The sequence below is a fragment of the Nuphar pumila genome, chromosome 16 (assembly GCF_984573655.1).
Source record: "Nuphar pumila chromosome 16, dmNupPumi1.hap1.1, whole genome shotgun sequence".
Lineage (NCBI taxonomy): Eukaryota > Viridiplantae > Streptophyta > Magnoliopsida > Nymphaeales > Nymphaeaceae > Nuphar > Nuphar pumila.
In genome coordinates this window covers 5214853-5231206 of record NC_143264.1, presented here as the reverse complement: position 1 = coordinate 5231206, position 16354 = coordinate 5214853, and the positions used below count along the sequence as shown (strand labels likewise).

Genomic DNA, 16354 nt, shown 5'->3' with positions numbered 1-16354 from the left:
TAGACTGCAGAAGGAAGCATGTTAGTTTTCAAAATCCTAAGACTTTAACCTTTATATTTTAGGATATAAAGAAATTAGTCAGACCAACAACCATCTAATGTCTGAAGGCCAACAAATATATTTAAGAATGATGCATTGGATTTTTGGCCTACATGAAAACTGAGAGGAGAGATGACCTCACTGTGGTAGACATGGAGATAGTACGAGAATATGCGAATGTTTTTTCTGAAGAGCTGTCAAGTCTTCCTCCTAATCAAGAGATTGACTTCTAGATCAACCTTGTTCTGAAAACAACACTAAGGCTCCTTATCGGATGAGACCCACAAAACTAAAGAAACTTAAGGAAAAACTACAAGAATTGTTAGAAAGAGGTTTTATGGGGTGCTCCAATTTTGTCTGTCAAGAAGAAGGGCGGATCACTGCATATGCACATTGATTATCAACATTTAAATGCAATAACTATTAAGAATAAATATCGTTGTCACAGGTTCAACCAATTGCAAGAAACAACATATTTCTCGAAGTTAGATTTGCATTTAGGTTACCAACAACTAAGAATTAAAGAAGAAAATATGGGTAAGACAACTTTTCGGTTAAGGTATGACCATTATGAGTTTTTAGTCATACCCTTTGAGTTGATTAATGCACTAACAACATTCATAGATCTGATGAGTAGAGTATTTAGACCATATTTGAACAAGTTCATCAAAGTATTTGTGGATGATATTATTATTTATTCAACCACAAATGAGCAACATGAGGAACACCTGGGGATAGGTTTGCAGACACTTGGAGAACATCAGTTGTACGCCAAGTTTTCAAATTATACATTTTGATTATAACACGTGTCATTCTTCAGTCATATTATATTCAAAGATAGAATTATGGTGGGACTTGTAAAGATTGAAACAATCACCAATTGGTCTAGACCCAAGAATCTATAGAGAAAGTTTCTTGGGATTGGTTGGGTATTATCGATCATTCATCAAAAGGTTTTCAATGTTGGCAGCTTTGATGACCAAACTCACTAAGAAATACATAAAATTTGAGTGCAAAAACAGTAATTGAAAGTGGTTATGATTCGGCTAAGATCAAGGTACAAATAAAAGGAGCTTGTTTGGACTTGGTTCCATTTAGTTTATATTCGATCATGAGACAGAATATGTGACCTGCAAACATGATCATAAATCTAGTTTATGGGATTTTATTAATGAGGTAAAATCATGTGTGCAACTTAAGGCATTCAAGTTAAAGGTTGTTAAGAGTTCGACATTCCGAGCATAGTGACAAATATCGTGAGATTTATGAAAAATCTCACGATAATATCATGAGAAATTACTTGAAAGTTAAAAACGGTAATTTCTCGCGATATTTTCTAAATATCATGTTTTTTTCGCAAAACATAAATATCATGATTTAAATGTGACATTTACCTTTTAGACAACTATTTATCATGAAAAAAATGTATGTTTTGTTATAAAATTTTATTATTATTATTATTATTATTATTATTATTATATATATGGTTTTTTGGTTCACCGAAATCAGACTTGTATACATGGTTTTTTGGTGATCCAAAATCAATGGTTATGAATGTAGCATTTTTTTTCTCGCTCAGGAAAATATGTTGTTTAGTTGAAAAGACATGATCAAGGTTCTGATTCCCACTAAATCGAGTATGCTAAACACATCTAACGGTTCAGATCTGTCACAAAACACTTAAAACCTACAGGGCAAAACAAGAAATGGGGCCTATATGTTCAGTTATATATATATATATATATATATATATATATATATATATATATATATATATATAATCACTAGAGTATGATAACTAATGTGCTAACTGCGATTTTTATAGATTTTTTGTTCTTTTCTCTTGAATCTAACTGTTCGGATGTGACTTACATGTTTGGTTTTATAAGAACCCACTCTTGAATGATCTGATTTTGATGCATAAACAAGAATTTTTAAGGCTTTAAAATTAATGACTCATAATCTTCATAGGTATTCAAGCATTCAAAAATTGCATTTATTCATCAAAAATACACAATCCAATGGTTGATTCCTAGCAAACTCACCATACCAAGTACATCCACATGGTTGTATTTGCAAAAAAAGTGTTGAAAATGCCCATATTTATAGTTCTCACATTCTAGTGAATATATATATGTGTGTGTGTGTGTGACTAGAATATAACGGAAAATATAAGAATTAATTAATGTGTGAACCGTGTTCTCTTGAATTCAACCATACAAGTGTAATCTAGGGGATTGGTTTTATAAGAATCTTCTCTTGAATCATCCAATTTTGATGCATAAATAAGATTTTTTAAAGGTTTTAAAATCAATTGCTCATAATCTTCGTAAATATTCAAGTATTCAAAAATCATATTTTTATTGAAAATGTGCGATCCAATGGTTGATTCCTAGCAAATTCACCATGTCAAACACATCCACATGGTTGGATTTGCAAAAAAAGTATTGAAAATGCCCATATTTATGGTGTTCATATTCTAGTGACTCGTATATATATCATATATATATATAACAAAAGAGCAATGGGTAGGTGCTAAATGAAATGTTCTAAATTAGCTTTTCAGGATTTATTTTATTTTATTTTTAAATTCTGATCGTACAGATGTGATCTATGTACTTGATTTTATAGGAATCAACTCTTGAAATATTCAATTCCGACACATGGGTGGGTTTTTATAAGGTTCAAAAAATCAACAATCCAAAATCTTTGAAAAAATTTTAGGCTCCAAATATCATTTTTTTCATCGAAAACACATGATCCATGTGTGGATTCCTCGTAAATCGACCATTCCCAACACATTTATGAGGTCGAAACTGTGAAAAAACACCAGAAGGGCAGAAAAACCCATTTAGCATATATCAATTTTGCACCTACCCATCTCTCTCTCTCATATATATATATATATATATATATATATATATATATATATATATATATATATATATATATATATATATATAGTGTTAGGGTTTATATTAGTACAGTGGATTGTAAGTATAATACACTTGGAATATAACGATGCAAGTTGTTTTGACTCCATCTAACCTGGTAGAGGTGTTCACCATGCGAAATTTAGTGGGAAACGACCCTTGAATCATGTTTTTTCAATGAAAAAACATGTCTTTTGAGACGGAAACATTTACAATTGTTCTGTGAGCTACGCAGTTTTCACCAGGTTATTTGATTAAAAAGTTAAAAATGTAAAAAAGAAAAAGCAAAAGAGATGTTTCTTGAACATGGAAGAAACACTGAATATATAGAGAATGAAAGAGGGGTAAAACCTGCAAGTGGAAGCCACAAAATTCTGAATGATTTTATTAATAACACAACACCCTCTATGGGTTTTTACAACCTTTTCAAAATGCTCTTGATTTCCATTAATCTACCAAAGCAAAGAATCGAGGGTTCACCTTTCATCCAGTGATCTCACCTTGTGATTCTCTTTGATGATTCTTTTCTAGCCAAGCTGAGACACTTTCCCATTTGTTTTTTGTTTTGTTTTTTTTGCCTTTTGTACATCTTTACCTAATTGCAACTCCATAGTTTATAGCAAGCTTTCATCACCAACTCCATACTCATAATTAAAGATGTTGAGGTCCAAATCTGGCAACAAGGAAACCACCATCATTCTCTGTTTTTTTTTTAAAGGCAAGCTAGGGTTAGGCAGACTCTTACCAGTTATATAACTATACCATTGGGTATTGAACCTGCAACGTCCCAATACAAGGTGATGTGCACTAGCTGCTCTTACCAAACAAGCGGAGCCCCCCATTGGTGGAAACCACCATCATTCTGACTAACCCATTCATGGCCAAAAGGGAAACACACATTTGGCTGCAAATCTCTCACTTCTTTGCTCACAACATACTCCATGGCTATCACCAGGAGGTGGGGGAGCAAGAAAAGGGCAACTGCTAGGTAAACCCCAAGCTGCCAAAAGCTAGCTGAAACTTCCATTTTCTAAGAGATAGAAGAAGGTTTATTACTTGATTTTTGAGAAGGCAAAGAAGAATTGGTCTGAAATTGTCAAATTCTTCTGTTTGGTTTATATAGGCAAATGAAACAGCCAACTCTGAAAAGTGAAATGGGTGGTACTGCATGTTGCAGGAAGTTGCATGCATTAAACTCACATACTCAACTTGTTCATGTTGGCATCATTAATTCTGTCAGCTACATTTTTTTGCTTATCTTCTCATGGTGTGTCCACTGGGTGTCGTCCCTTTAATTGGTGGGCTCTGTAAGAGTTTGGGTGTTGGTGACCCGGGGGTTTACCTCGGGCTCATTAAATGACCCAGTTCTCAATTAGGGTTTCTCATCATAAAAAAATAATAATAATAATAATGTCAAAATCAAGAATGTTCTAGTTGGTATTAGGGGTGGCAATCGTGTCGGGTTGGCGGGTCAACCTGACGGGTTGGCGGGTCAGCATACCTCAACCCGAACCCGACCCGTTTATTAAACGGGTCGGTTGTGGCAAACACGAACCCAACCCGTTTAATAAACGGGTAACCCGACACGACCCGCCAACCCATTTAATAAATGGGTTGGGTCGGGTAAACGGGTTCTCAGGTTCGCAGGTCAGGTTGGCGGGTCGACGGGTTAATCCGCCCGCCTAACCCGTTTATTAAACGTGTCAGCCGGGTTGGCGGGTTGGCATACCCCCAACCCGAACCCGACCCATTTAATAAACGGGTTAGGCAGGTCGACCCGTTTATTAAACGGGTTGGCTTAAGCCCAACCCGAACCCGCCTAAGAGGCGGGTTCGCGGGTGGGGTTGGCAGGTCGTGTCAGGTTTTGCCACCCCTAGTTGGTATATATTTGGGAGCAGGTGTTGGAGAGGAGAGGAGAGGGGGTAATGAGAGTGAAGAAAAAAATAGTAGATGAGGATGGAATTGTCAACTACATCCTTGTGAAGAAGCGCTTAAAAATGACCTATCTTCACACCGTGCTCCTCTTTTAACACTATTTTCATCTCCCAATACAGGGTTCCCAAAAACGAGGTAGATGGTATTAATTAATAGTAATGATATGGTGCTCCAAGAGCACCTAGTTTTAAATTTTCAAATTTTATGAACTTTTTTTTGTTGATCAGAACTATAAGTGTTATTTAGTAGAAAACAAGTTTTGGATCCTATAAGTGTTATCTAGTAAAAAACAAGTTTTGGAACATGTGATTATAGTATACATATAAGTTTTTTAAAACTTTTAAAACTCAATGGTTCACAATGTATCAAAATTTTATGACTTAAAAATTCATATTTTTAATTTTTATGTCCAAAAAACATGATCCAAAGCATGATTCTTATCAAATAAAGTATGTAAACTATGTTGAGTACATCCATATGGTCTGATTCAAAAGATACAACATACAACTATGATTTCTAGTATGTGGGAGTAAGTGCTCCCGGAGGGGTGCCGTAGCATTACTCATTAACTAAACCGTCAGTAAATAACATGTCCCCTCTCATCTCTGGCTTCCAAACAGGTGACGTGGTATGGTGATCAGGCCAGCATCAATGAGATGGGGAAGGGGGCACCTTCTGTTCTGTTAGGGGGGACAGCCACTATGTGGCTTACCTTTCACTGGATCTGCTCTGCCCAAAAAGAACATTATTTGCATGTAATAAGCCAAAATAAACATGGTTTTGATTTTTTGCTATTGAATTCAACAAATATATGAATTTTGATGGATATCAAAATACGTTTACATGTCAAAAAAATGGATATGATATGAGCTTTTCACCATCCGAATTCAAATCCGTCTAACCCACATCTGATTACTTGGATATGGTATTTGGCCATATCCAATCCGAATCCAAACCATTTACATCCCTAAGTGAGATATAAATTCTACCAACTCTTCCTGTTATTAAAAAAGCAAACAAATAAAAAAGGAAGTTTTCTTAAGAACAATTTACAAAAGGGTTCTTAACTTATCAGCTATTTAAGAACAGACACCTGACATTTTAATTACTACATTTAACTGCCAGATTTTAAAAATATAATTCAGTCAGACTGGGTAAAGAAAATAACTAAAATACCCTAGTTCTTAAAACAGGAGCAAACGGAGGTGGTGATGGGGCAATCTAAGTTTATCTCTTGGGCAATGGTGGTGGTGATCATGGTTTTAAAAGTCGTTGACTTGTTACTCGGCTCATCCTTGAATGACCTGTGACTTGGCCGGGACAAATGACTCGGTCAAGCCATGTTAACTTTATATTTTATATAAATATATGTATATACTATGTATATTTTATCAATATATTATATATAATATACATTATATGACATTTTTATAATATATTTAATATACACTTTTATTGATATATGTATAATCATATTTTTATATATAATATACATAATATTTATATTATATTTCATACAATATATATAATATATTATATATGCATATATATATGCACGACTCACCCATGACTCGGCTAACTCGTCCATGACTATTCGCCCATGACTCGGACAGGTTTTGTTCAAAATGAGTTTGTACTGGTTTTTGACCTAGTGACCGAGTGATTCGGGTTGAGTCAACTGAGTCTCCGAGTTGACCCAACGACTTTTTAAACTATGGTGGTGATAAGAGAATGGGGCAGCCTTCTCAAAATTGTTGGTGGTTGTGATGGGGTGATCAGCCAACCCATGCTCTGTAATCGTGGTGGCCACGGGGCAATCAAGCCTCTCTCTCTCTCTCTCTCTCTCTCTCTCTCTCTCTCTCTCTCTCTCTCTCTCTCTCTCTCTCTCTCTCTCTCTCTCCGGGAACATATCCGCCACCATCTCAACCCACTTGAAAACCGTTCCTCACCTCTGCGGTTCACCTCAGTGGATGTCGTAGGCAATCCGACTGCAAGTCTACAACAACAAGGCTTCAGCTACTGGCTTTCGGCGACAGTCTCGGTCGTAATCTGAAGAAGGCATCAAAGTCTGCATTTCCAACGGCAGGCTCGAACGTTGGATGCCCTAGCTTGTGCCGAGTTTCGTCGGTTGTGCCGATCACCATCAGAGTCCCAACCCTCGTAGGTGTGCCTCTATCTTGTATATTCCCTTTTTCAGAGTTTCGTAGGCCCCTCCATCGGTGCCTTTCGTTGTTTGGTTATGTGCCCCTCATCAAGCCGCTTTTGGGGGCTTGCTTCTGATCTCTCGTTGAGGGTCAACCTGCAAGCCCTACATTTTATCAAGGAAGCCTTGAATGACTGGGGTGCAGCTTTTGTGCTTCGCCGGTGGGGATTGGATGTTGCCTTGCCTTTCAGACTCAATCATTAGTTCTTCTCTAAGCTTTTGGAGTCCCTCCAATCATGCCTAGATGTGGGCTCTCTTCGTATTTCGGACATTAGGTTTTTCCTGCGAACTATTAAGCGAGAACCTCTCGAAGCGTGCTCTGTTAAGGCTATGCTTGTTTCGCCTTTCTTCATTCATGAACTTCCATTATAGGTTGCTGATCGAGGATGGTAGCAGGTCCATCTACTTGGCAAAGCTCCTTCCACGTTGTTCGCTCTAGATCTCAGTTGAGTCATGCCAGGCCAGGGGATTGGTGGTGTGCTGCTTGTTTTTCTCTGAACTTCCACAAACGTTGTGATTGTCATAAGTGTGGCTCTTCTTTTCTCTCTCGTCGTCATCCAGTCTGAAAGCAAAGGTGATCAAACCCCTCACATTCTCATTCGTCGGGGCAAAATCTAGTCACTAAAGATTTTTCTGGGTTGGAGCGTCATCCTGCAAGTCGAAATCATGAACAGCCTCCCCGAAAATTATCCTTCTCACCGTGGGTGCAGCTTGTCAATCTTCATAACCCGACAAATTCATTCCATGCTGTCAAGATTGGGTCTATTTGGGTTCCGGTCTGGCCGCAACACTTTGGGCTTTCTTTTCCGTCATTTTCCATAGTTATGTTAGCCGCATCTTCAGCGTATGATGGCATCTCTCAACCATTGCAAGTTCTGCTAGGGGTGGCCCCAAAAAAATCTGGCTCTGCCATCAATGTTTACTCTCCCGGAGATTTGTCGCTCACTATTTATAATGCATGGAGCTCGACGTCTAATTCTTTTTGCACTAATTTTCATGGCGGACTAATGACACGGTTGGGTAGGCATTCTCGTGGGAAGCATAGGAAAATTTTGCCATCCTCGACATCACAAGTTCTGTCAAGGGTGGGCCCACAAAAAATTTACCATGATAGCAATGTTTTCCCTACTGGAGTTCAGTCACTAATTATTTATCAAGCTTGGGTCCTGGTGTCTGCTTCTGTTTGTACCACTTTCCGTTACAGCTTAGAGGGCGGTTGGGCATGCTTGCGCGTGGTGGACAAAGGATGAATCTGCAATCGTCCCTTATTATTTTTTCCTCCAGACGGTCTGACTATTTGGTTATCAATCTTATTGTGTTTAATGCTAGAACCAACTTGGCAATCAGATACATAGTGCTTGGCTACTCGGTTCCACATCCTCTTTCTGTATCGCATTATGTCTCTGAGGTTTTTTTATTTGCCAAATCTTTTGGTCTTCCGCCAATCGAGGTCTCATCCGGTAGTCCAGCGCAGGGTCAGAGTAGCGACCTGTTTATGCCTTTGCTTCAGCAATGTCCTAGTCCACAACCCCTGGGTCTCACGGTTGTCAATGCAGCTAGGTTGTTGGATATCTCTCTTTCATCTTTGCAGCTGCAAGCTATAGTTGTTGATATGGATTCTACAATTTCAGTTATCTCTGCTATTATTGGGGACTTTCTCTGCCACTCTGGTGGGGCAGACTGCGAGTAGTTGGGCATTTTTGATGGTCACTTGAGGTTGTCTATCAGTGCTAGGGGTGTTCGACAAATCATGCATGGTCAGCGAAGAAGGAGGAGGCCTTCGTCAATTGTTTCGGCTACCGATGCTAGGTCCCCAAGGAGGTCGTCTTGGTGCCACCAACCCCTGGTTTTTTTAGATTTCGTTACATGAAGACTGTTTGTTGGAATGTTAGGGGCTTAAATTGTCCCATGAAACGCCTGTTTTTGGCTAATTGGGTTAGGGAGAAAAAGCCCGACCTACTTGCTTTATGTGAAACTAAAATAGAGGTCATTCCGCTCGAGGTCGCCTCTAGCATCTGGCAGGGAGCTGACTATTTCTTTAAGCCTGCAGTCAATCATGCAGGAGGTATCCTTATCTTAAGAAAGCAGTCTTTAAATTTATCTCAGCTGGATGTGGGTCTTTTCTCTCTATCTGTTGCTTTCAATTTGCAAGCAACTAGTACAAGGGTAGTGGTTTCTGTTGTTTATGGCCCTAATTTAGCCGCCATGAGACCTACATTTTGAGATGATTTGGATATGGTTGTCGTTTCCACCAGAGATTGTCACCATCTTATGGGGGATTTCAATTCTTTGCTATCTATTCATGACTCTAATAACCTCGTTATTCCTAATCTCTCTATGCGAGGTTTTCAAGACTTTGTTCATCGAAATTTTCTCTACCCTATTCCTTTAACATGGGAGCGTTTCTCTTAGTCGAATAGGCGGTCTCGTCCGTGTTGTAGGGTCCTTGATAGGGTCTTTGTCACCCATAATTTATTGGACCTCATTCCCGACGTTAAGTGCATGTTGTTTGCTCCCTCTATCTCGGATCATGGGCATATCATCACTCATTGGGAGGATGGCTTTCAACCCACCAGAAGCTTTGCGTTTGAAGAATGGTGGCTTCAGGAGCCAGATTTTCTCTCGGTTATTGCTAATTCTTGGAACAAACCTGTTGATGAGCATTGAGCAGTGCTCCGGGTTCAAAATAAGCTTTCTCGTCTAGCTAAGGATATCAAAGTTTGGCTTCATAGTCGTAATGTAGAGAAATTTCAGCAAATGACCACATAGGATCAGGAGATTTCTACGTTGTATTAGTCTATGTCTTCTCCTGGCTCTTTTTCTGATTTACAACTTCTCAGTCTCCATGCCAAGTCCTTAGAATTAACTATGCTCTTGAAAAGCTAGAGGGTTAAAGAGAAAATTCGTTGGAAGCAGAGGTCTATGGTAAAATGACTTGCGGCTGGTGATGGCAACACTAGATTTTTTCACTTATATGCTTCTCATCGTCATAGGAGGAAGGTCGTTCCTTCTATCTCCATTGGGGGTGTTTCCTATCTCAATCAGCACGTTAATCTGATAATCTTGCTATATTTTAAGGATTTATATTCTGCTTCGTTAACTGTTGAGGGTGTCTTTGGTAATGTCCTAGTTGGGTCAATTCAGCCTGAACAAGCCAGATCTATGCAAAGAAGGTTCTCTGACGATGAGATTTTTAGGGCCATTAAGGATCTGTCGGGTTGGAAAGCGCCTGGCATTGACGAGTTTCATGTCGACTTTTTTAAAATCTTTTAAGATTGTGTTAAATCAGACGTTGTGAGCATGTTTGATGAGTTCTATCATAACTTCAGACTGCCTTATCATTTTCATGTTGCTATTATTTCGCTTATTCTGAAAGAGGATAAGGCCACTGATATTTCACGATTTCGCCCAATCTCAATTATGAGTGTTCTCTATCGGATGTTTGTCAAGGTTTTGGTGAATAGGTTGAAATCGGTGGCTAACCAGTCCAACACTCGTTCATCATGGCATCCGAGGTTGTTCATTCCTTGCAGCATAGTGGTCAACCTTACTTTGTCCTTAAATTAGACTTTCATAAAGCTTTTGACTCTGTACATTGGCCATTTTTATTTCAAATGTTAGCAAATTTTGGTATTGGTCATCATTTTTCTGATTGGGTGCAGGAGCTGGTCTCAAATGCTAAAACCATGTTAAATATCAATGGTGTTAGAGGAGACTGGTTCAAGCTAGGGCGGGGTTTGTGGCAAGGGTGCCCCCTCTCGCCTTTGTTGTTCAATGTTGTTGCTGAGGGTCTTGTAGTCTTGCTTAAGCGGGCTGCGGTATCATGTTTCATTAATCCTTTGCAGGTTTCAGACTTTTCGGGTCATATTCTTACTTATGCTGATGATATGATCATTTTTTGTCGTACAAATGTTCAGCAAATGCTTAGGTTCAAGCTTATCATTCAGTTCTTTCTCTCCCTATTTGGGCTTTCTCTAAATGAGACCAAATGCTCTATTATCATGTTCAATGTTCATGCCAATATGCTTGCAGCTAGAAAGAGAATTTTTAATTGCACTATTTCTGACATGCCTATTATGTACCTGGGCTTGCCGTTACAAGTGAAACACCTCTCTTCTGCTGCTTGGGCTCCGGCGCTTTAAAAAGTGAAGTGCAAATTGCTTTTGTGGCAGTCGTCTTATCTCTCCATCGTCAGCCGTCTAACCTTAGTCAGACATGTTTTTTCAACTATTCCAGAATTTTTCATGTCTATGTTTGTGATGCCTGTGAGAGTAAAAAAGCAGGTGACGCGCTTGCTGGTAGGTTTTCTATGGTCTGGGTGTCAACTCAAGGGTAAGCGTTACTTGATTGGTTGGCGTTCGGTGGTTTTACCTCGACATATGGCTGGTTTAGGCATTTCTGCGCCCAGACTGCAGAGCATTGTTCTTGTCGCCAAGCAATGTTGGTTGCCCCACCAACTGAATAACCCTTGTGCTTGTTTGCTTCTTGCTAAATATGGGGCTTCTGCTCTTATCCTGGTTCGTCTGAGAACCCGGAGTTTGGCACTCTCGCAATTGCGTAAATCGTGGTTGAGGGTTTTAGCCTGCTTTAGAGACTATTTTGAGGACTCCAAAAATTTTGATCAGTGGTTGCAGTGGGCGTTGGCGCCAAGCAGAGAGTTTCTCACCAAAAATGTCTATAGATTGTTGCTCCCCCCAGGGGCTGATTGGTTGCTCGAGGATGTGCTTTGGGCGAAGGGCCCTTCTCCCCGTTCTCGAGTCTTGGCATGGTTAGTTTTGCACGATAGGATCCAGACCCACAGTAATTTAAGGAAGTGGGGCATTCAACTCCTGAGTTGGTGCGTGCTTTGTCAAGCTGTAGAAGAATCTATGTTTCACTTGTTCTGGTCTTGCCCAATATTTGTGGAACTCTTTAGCAGGACCTAGAGGCATCCGGAAGTATTTGTTAAGGAAGAGTCTTTTGCCCTAGATCTGATCTTGGGCCCGGTTTGTATTAGGCGCAGCACGAGGTGGAGGTTCATCTGGCGAACGTGGTTGCTTACTTCTTGGTGGTTTGTTTGGATGGCACGAAACGATGCTCATTTTCGTCAAATTTTGATTAACATCCAAAACCTAGTGCATAAAATCTTGGTAAATGTTTATGCGATCTTGCGTATGCATCTTAGTGATCTTCCGCTCCCTCCTGTTGACGCTACCTCTCTTTTGCCGCAATTTGGGCAAGCGGCTCCTGCGTGAGCCCATTTTATATGTCCGATGTTATTTTTTTCTTCTGTTTTCTTTATTTGTTTTGACTTTGCTCTTGTTTAGTTCATGGGTTCAACATTTTGTTGATCTTCATGAGTGGTAATGTTGAATTTCTCTCTCTCTCTCTCTCTCTCTCTCTCTCAAAACCAAGGTATTTTAGTTATTTCTTTTATTTAGTTAAGGTTAATTGACTGAATTTAGGACCAAACATGTCTTTGAAATATAAGTTTTAAAAGCAGCCAGTTAAATGTAATAATTGAAACGTTAGGCTGCTGTTTATAAATAGTCGATAAGTTACGGCTCTTTTTATAAATTATTCTTTCCTTAAACATAGGGCAACGATAGAAGTCATACAATTCTTCATGAATTTCATTAATACCACAACACCCTTCTATGGTTTTCAGAAATGATCTTGGTATGATTTTCATTTGACAAAAGCAAAGAATGACAGTGATAGTAAGTACAGCAGGTAGAGCCAGCGCAGGGAGGTTTCTCAGTGTAAATAAAAAAAAATCACAAGTAGGCATAAAAAAAAGTGTTCACTTTTCATCCAATCTTTCCATATTGAGATGCTCTTTGAATTCTTCTCTAGCCAAGCTGAGGAGTTGAGATATGCCTTCTTTTTCTCCTTTTTGTCCTTTTCAACATAATCCTTGGTCTTACTTCCCTGCAACTCTATAACAATATTATTTGCTCACTGCACCTGTAAAGATTGAGGTCCCAATCTGACAACAGGGAAGCCACCTTCATGCTCATAGCTAGAAGGGAAGCACACATCAGGCTCCAAATCTCTCACCTGGTTCCACCCAATGTACTCCATTGCTAGCACCAGGAAGTAAGGAAGCAAGAAAAAGGCAACTGCTAGATAAAGCTCAAGCTGTCCAAAGCTAGCTGAAACTGCCATTCTTTAAGAGAGAGAGAAGAAGGTCTACTACTGAGTTTTGAGAAGGCAAAGAAGAAATGGTTTGAATTTGTCAGATTATCTTGTTTGGTTTTATAGGCAAATGAAACAGGGTACACTTTGACAGTGAAAGGTGTGGGAGTGCATGTTCCAAGAGGATGCATTGAACTCCTATACACAACTTGTTTATTAGCCTGATTAATTTTGTCAAAGAAAAATCTGTCAACCACATTTTTTTGTGGGTATGATCTCTTGGTGTCAACATCAACAGAGCTCTAGTTGGCACATGGGTGTCATTGACCTATGTTTCATATCTGGGAAACCTCAAAAATGTTTTAGGAACTTTTGGTGCAAGAATCCCTGAACCAACATATGCATGGCCCCAAAGCCATCATTTGGACCCAGACTGGTATGTGTCCAAAGCCTTGCTATTTAGAAAAATGACCTAGAAAGAAAGAAGGCTCAATACAGCATATGGAGCCAAATCTTAGGTCGTAATCCAAGTCCATTTGTATACCCTACCAACGGGGCGGGGGGGGGGGGGGGGGGCTCCGCGCTGTTGGTAGGAGATGTCAGTGCACGTTTCCTTGTGGTGGGGCGTTGAAAGGTCCCATTTTTCGCTAGGACCTCGGCAGTAAAATAACTAAAGATGCTAACATGTTCAAAAAGCACATTTTAGCATTTTTTTCACTTTTTTGCGCTGAACGTTCATCAAGTCCGCGATGGATGGCCAATGTGAGTCCGCTAGTAGTTATGCACCTCATGGTTGCACACATACTATATATATATATATATATATATATATATATATATATATATATATATATATATATATATATATATATATATTCATTTATTTATATTTTTAGAGTTAAAAATAATAGAATTTGGACCCTAAACCTGCCAAGCACAAATTGACCCATTTATAAAATAAATAATTGTTTTCAACTTGTAAGTTTGAACTCTAGAGATATTGCTTGCAAGCCACCATCTTCACTCTACCATACAAAATATATGTAAAAAGATATTTATTATTAATTAAAAAATCTATACCAACACTGGTTGTTTGTGCTTGAGCTTGCCAAGCTTTATCTTACGAGTTTGAACGAGCTTTTTATGAGCCGAGCCATGAGCAACTCATCTCATTCCCCATCCCTGGATGGGGACCACAAACCTACGACATGTCCGTGTTATAGTGCACATCACAGGGTCTCATCATACGCCATATGGGATGATCCAGTCTCCATCTAGACATGAAACACATTCACAGATGTAGATCCAGTTGGGTTTCCAAGTGGGGAGTTTTAAGAAATGGGTCCATGCTTAGAAACAGAAGACACTCGGAGCAATTCATGCATGTGTCTAGGTGTTTGTATGCGGCATGCCAAGTTGTTGCTCTTCAAGTTGAGTCCGGTTCCACTCATCCCCTATGACATCCCCATCTTCATACCCCTCTTAAATCTTTTGATGGTTGTAGTTTTGATCAAATCTTAACTTGATTCAGTATGGTCAATTTAATAAGAATTAACTCTTGGATCATATTTTTTCATTAAAAAGAAACATGATTTTCAAAAAATCCTTCGCACTAGTCAGATTTCGACGATTTAAATGTCGATCTTCACTGAATGAATGTCATAGATCATATCTATGGAGTCTGATTTGATCAAAACAACTTGCATCAATGAAATCATAATGAGGGGTATGAAGATAGGGATGACAAAGGGGATGAGTGAAACCAATTTACTTCAAGTGGGTGAGAGCTCATTGGATTCATGGCCAGTTGTTTGACGAGTGTCTTCCCATGGTTGTGGTAGTTGATAGTTCTGTTCCTCATAAGCAACTTTTCTTATGGTGTGGGACCCACGTGACAGCTTGATAAATAATCATACCATGTCAATTGAATGAGGTCTCATGGCTTGAGTATCACTTTGGAGATGTCTCCAAGTTTGCCAAAAGCATGCACAATGTTGTAACCATAGTCACAAATCTCATGAGATTTATTAAAATCTTGCAAAAATATTGCGAGAATTTGCCCACAATTAAAAATGGTAATTTCTCATGATATTTTCAATTTCTCGCTAGTTTTTCATCGGAAACATAAATATCATGTTTTAAATGTGCTATTTATTTATTTTATTGGCTAATTATCATGAAAAAATTGTGTGGTTTTTATTTTTGAATATTTTTTATTTATATTTTCTTGTAAAAAATTTATTTTTTATATTTTAATTTTTTTATTGCCAAGATTTCGCGAAAAAAGCATGATTTAAAAAAAATCATTTCTAACAATTTTTTGGCAGCTGATATTTTGCGGTTTTCAATTGTCACTATGGTTGTAACATGCTGCCCTACATTGAATGCGCAGAGCGACCAGTAATTCATACCAGTTTGAGCTATTAGGAGGAAGATGTGCTCACTCTACGAATGCTCAACTGCAGCACAGCCCTAGGGATTGCAGTGGACCCGGGCGGGGAAGGGGACAAGGTCTCCACCCCCACCTCATCTAAAAATCATGCCCTCCATTTTCGCATGGGTTTTGATTTTAACCTCCATCTCCATTTCATGTTCTCCATCCCCGGTCCAAATGGAGCGGGGCAGGGCGGAGCCCCATTTTTCCTCGATCCATTGTCATCCCTAAAGAAGAATTAGAAACGGTGTGGGATAGGGCTAGGCTGGGATTGGGGCTGGAGAAAGCATAAGTCTATACCCTTACGGGTTTTAATTTTAACCTTCATCCCCGCCTCCATCACGCACGACATTTCAAGTCCTCCATCCCCGGTCCAAACAGGGCAAGGCGGGGCGGGGCCCGTTTCCCCCGGTCCACCGCCATCCCTGCACATCCTTTTTGAATCAACGCATGCCTTTGTCTGTTTTAGGCCCAGTGTTTGCTGGTAAATTTCTACAAGTTCTTATGGTATATATGAGTAGGGCATAGATGTTTAAGGATAGGTGATTATTGATGCGTGTTTAATGGGGTTTTTCAGATTTTTGCTTTATTTTAAATTATGACCATATAGATGGGATCTATGTACTTGATTTTACAGGGATCAGCTCTTGACGGTTTTTATAAGGTTCGATAAATCAAATGTTCAAAATTTTT

At 39.0% G+C, this 16354-nt stretch overlaps 1 long non-coding RNA gene across 2 annotated transcripts in view; it reads right to left on the bottom strand.

Moving 5' to 3' along the window:
* LOC149812765 (uncharacterized) overlaps positions 1 to 4062 on the bottom strand; it is a 31137-nt gene extending 27075 nt beyond the window's left edge. The window contains exons 1-2 of one of the 2 annotated variants that reach the window (XR_016428310.1): positions 3718 to 4062; positions 3473 to 3645 (exon numbers count right to left, since the gene is read on the bottom strand). This is a non-coding gene — a long non-coding RNA (uncharacterized LOC149812765). Of the gene's footprint in view, positions 1 to 3332; positions 3646 to 3717 lie in introns of those variants that run through there. The other variant, XR_016428309.1, reaches the window with a different exon arrangement.
* Positions 4063 to 16354: the final 12292 nt, after the last annotated feature.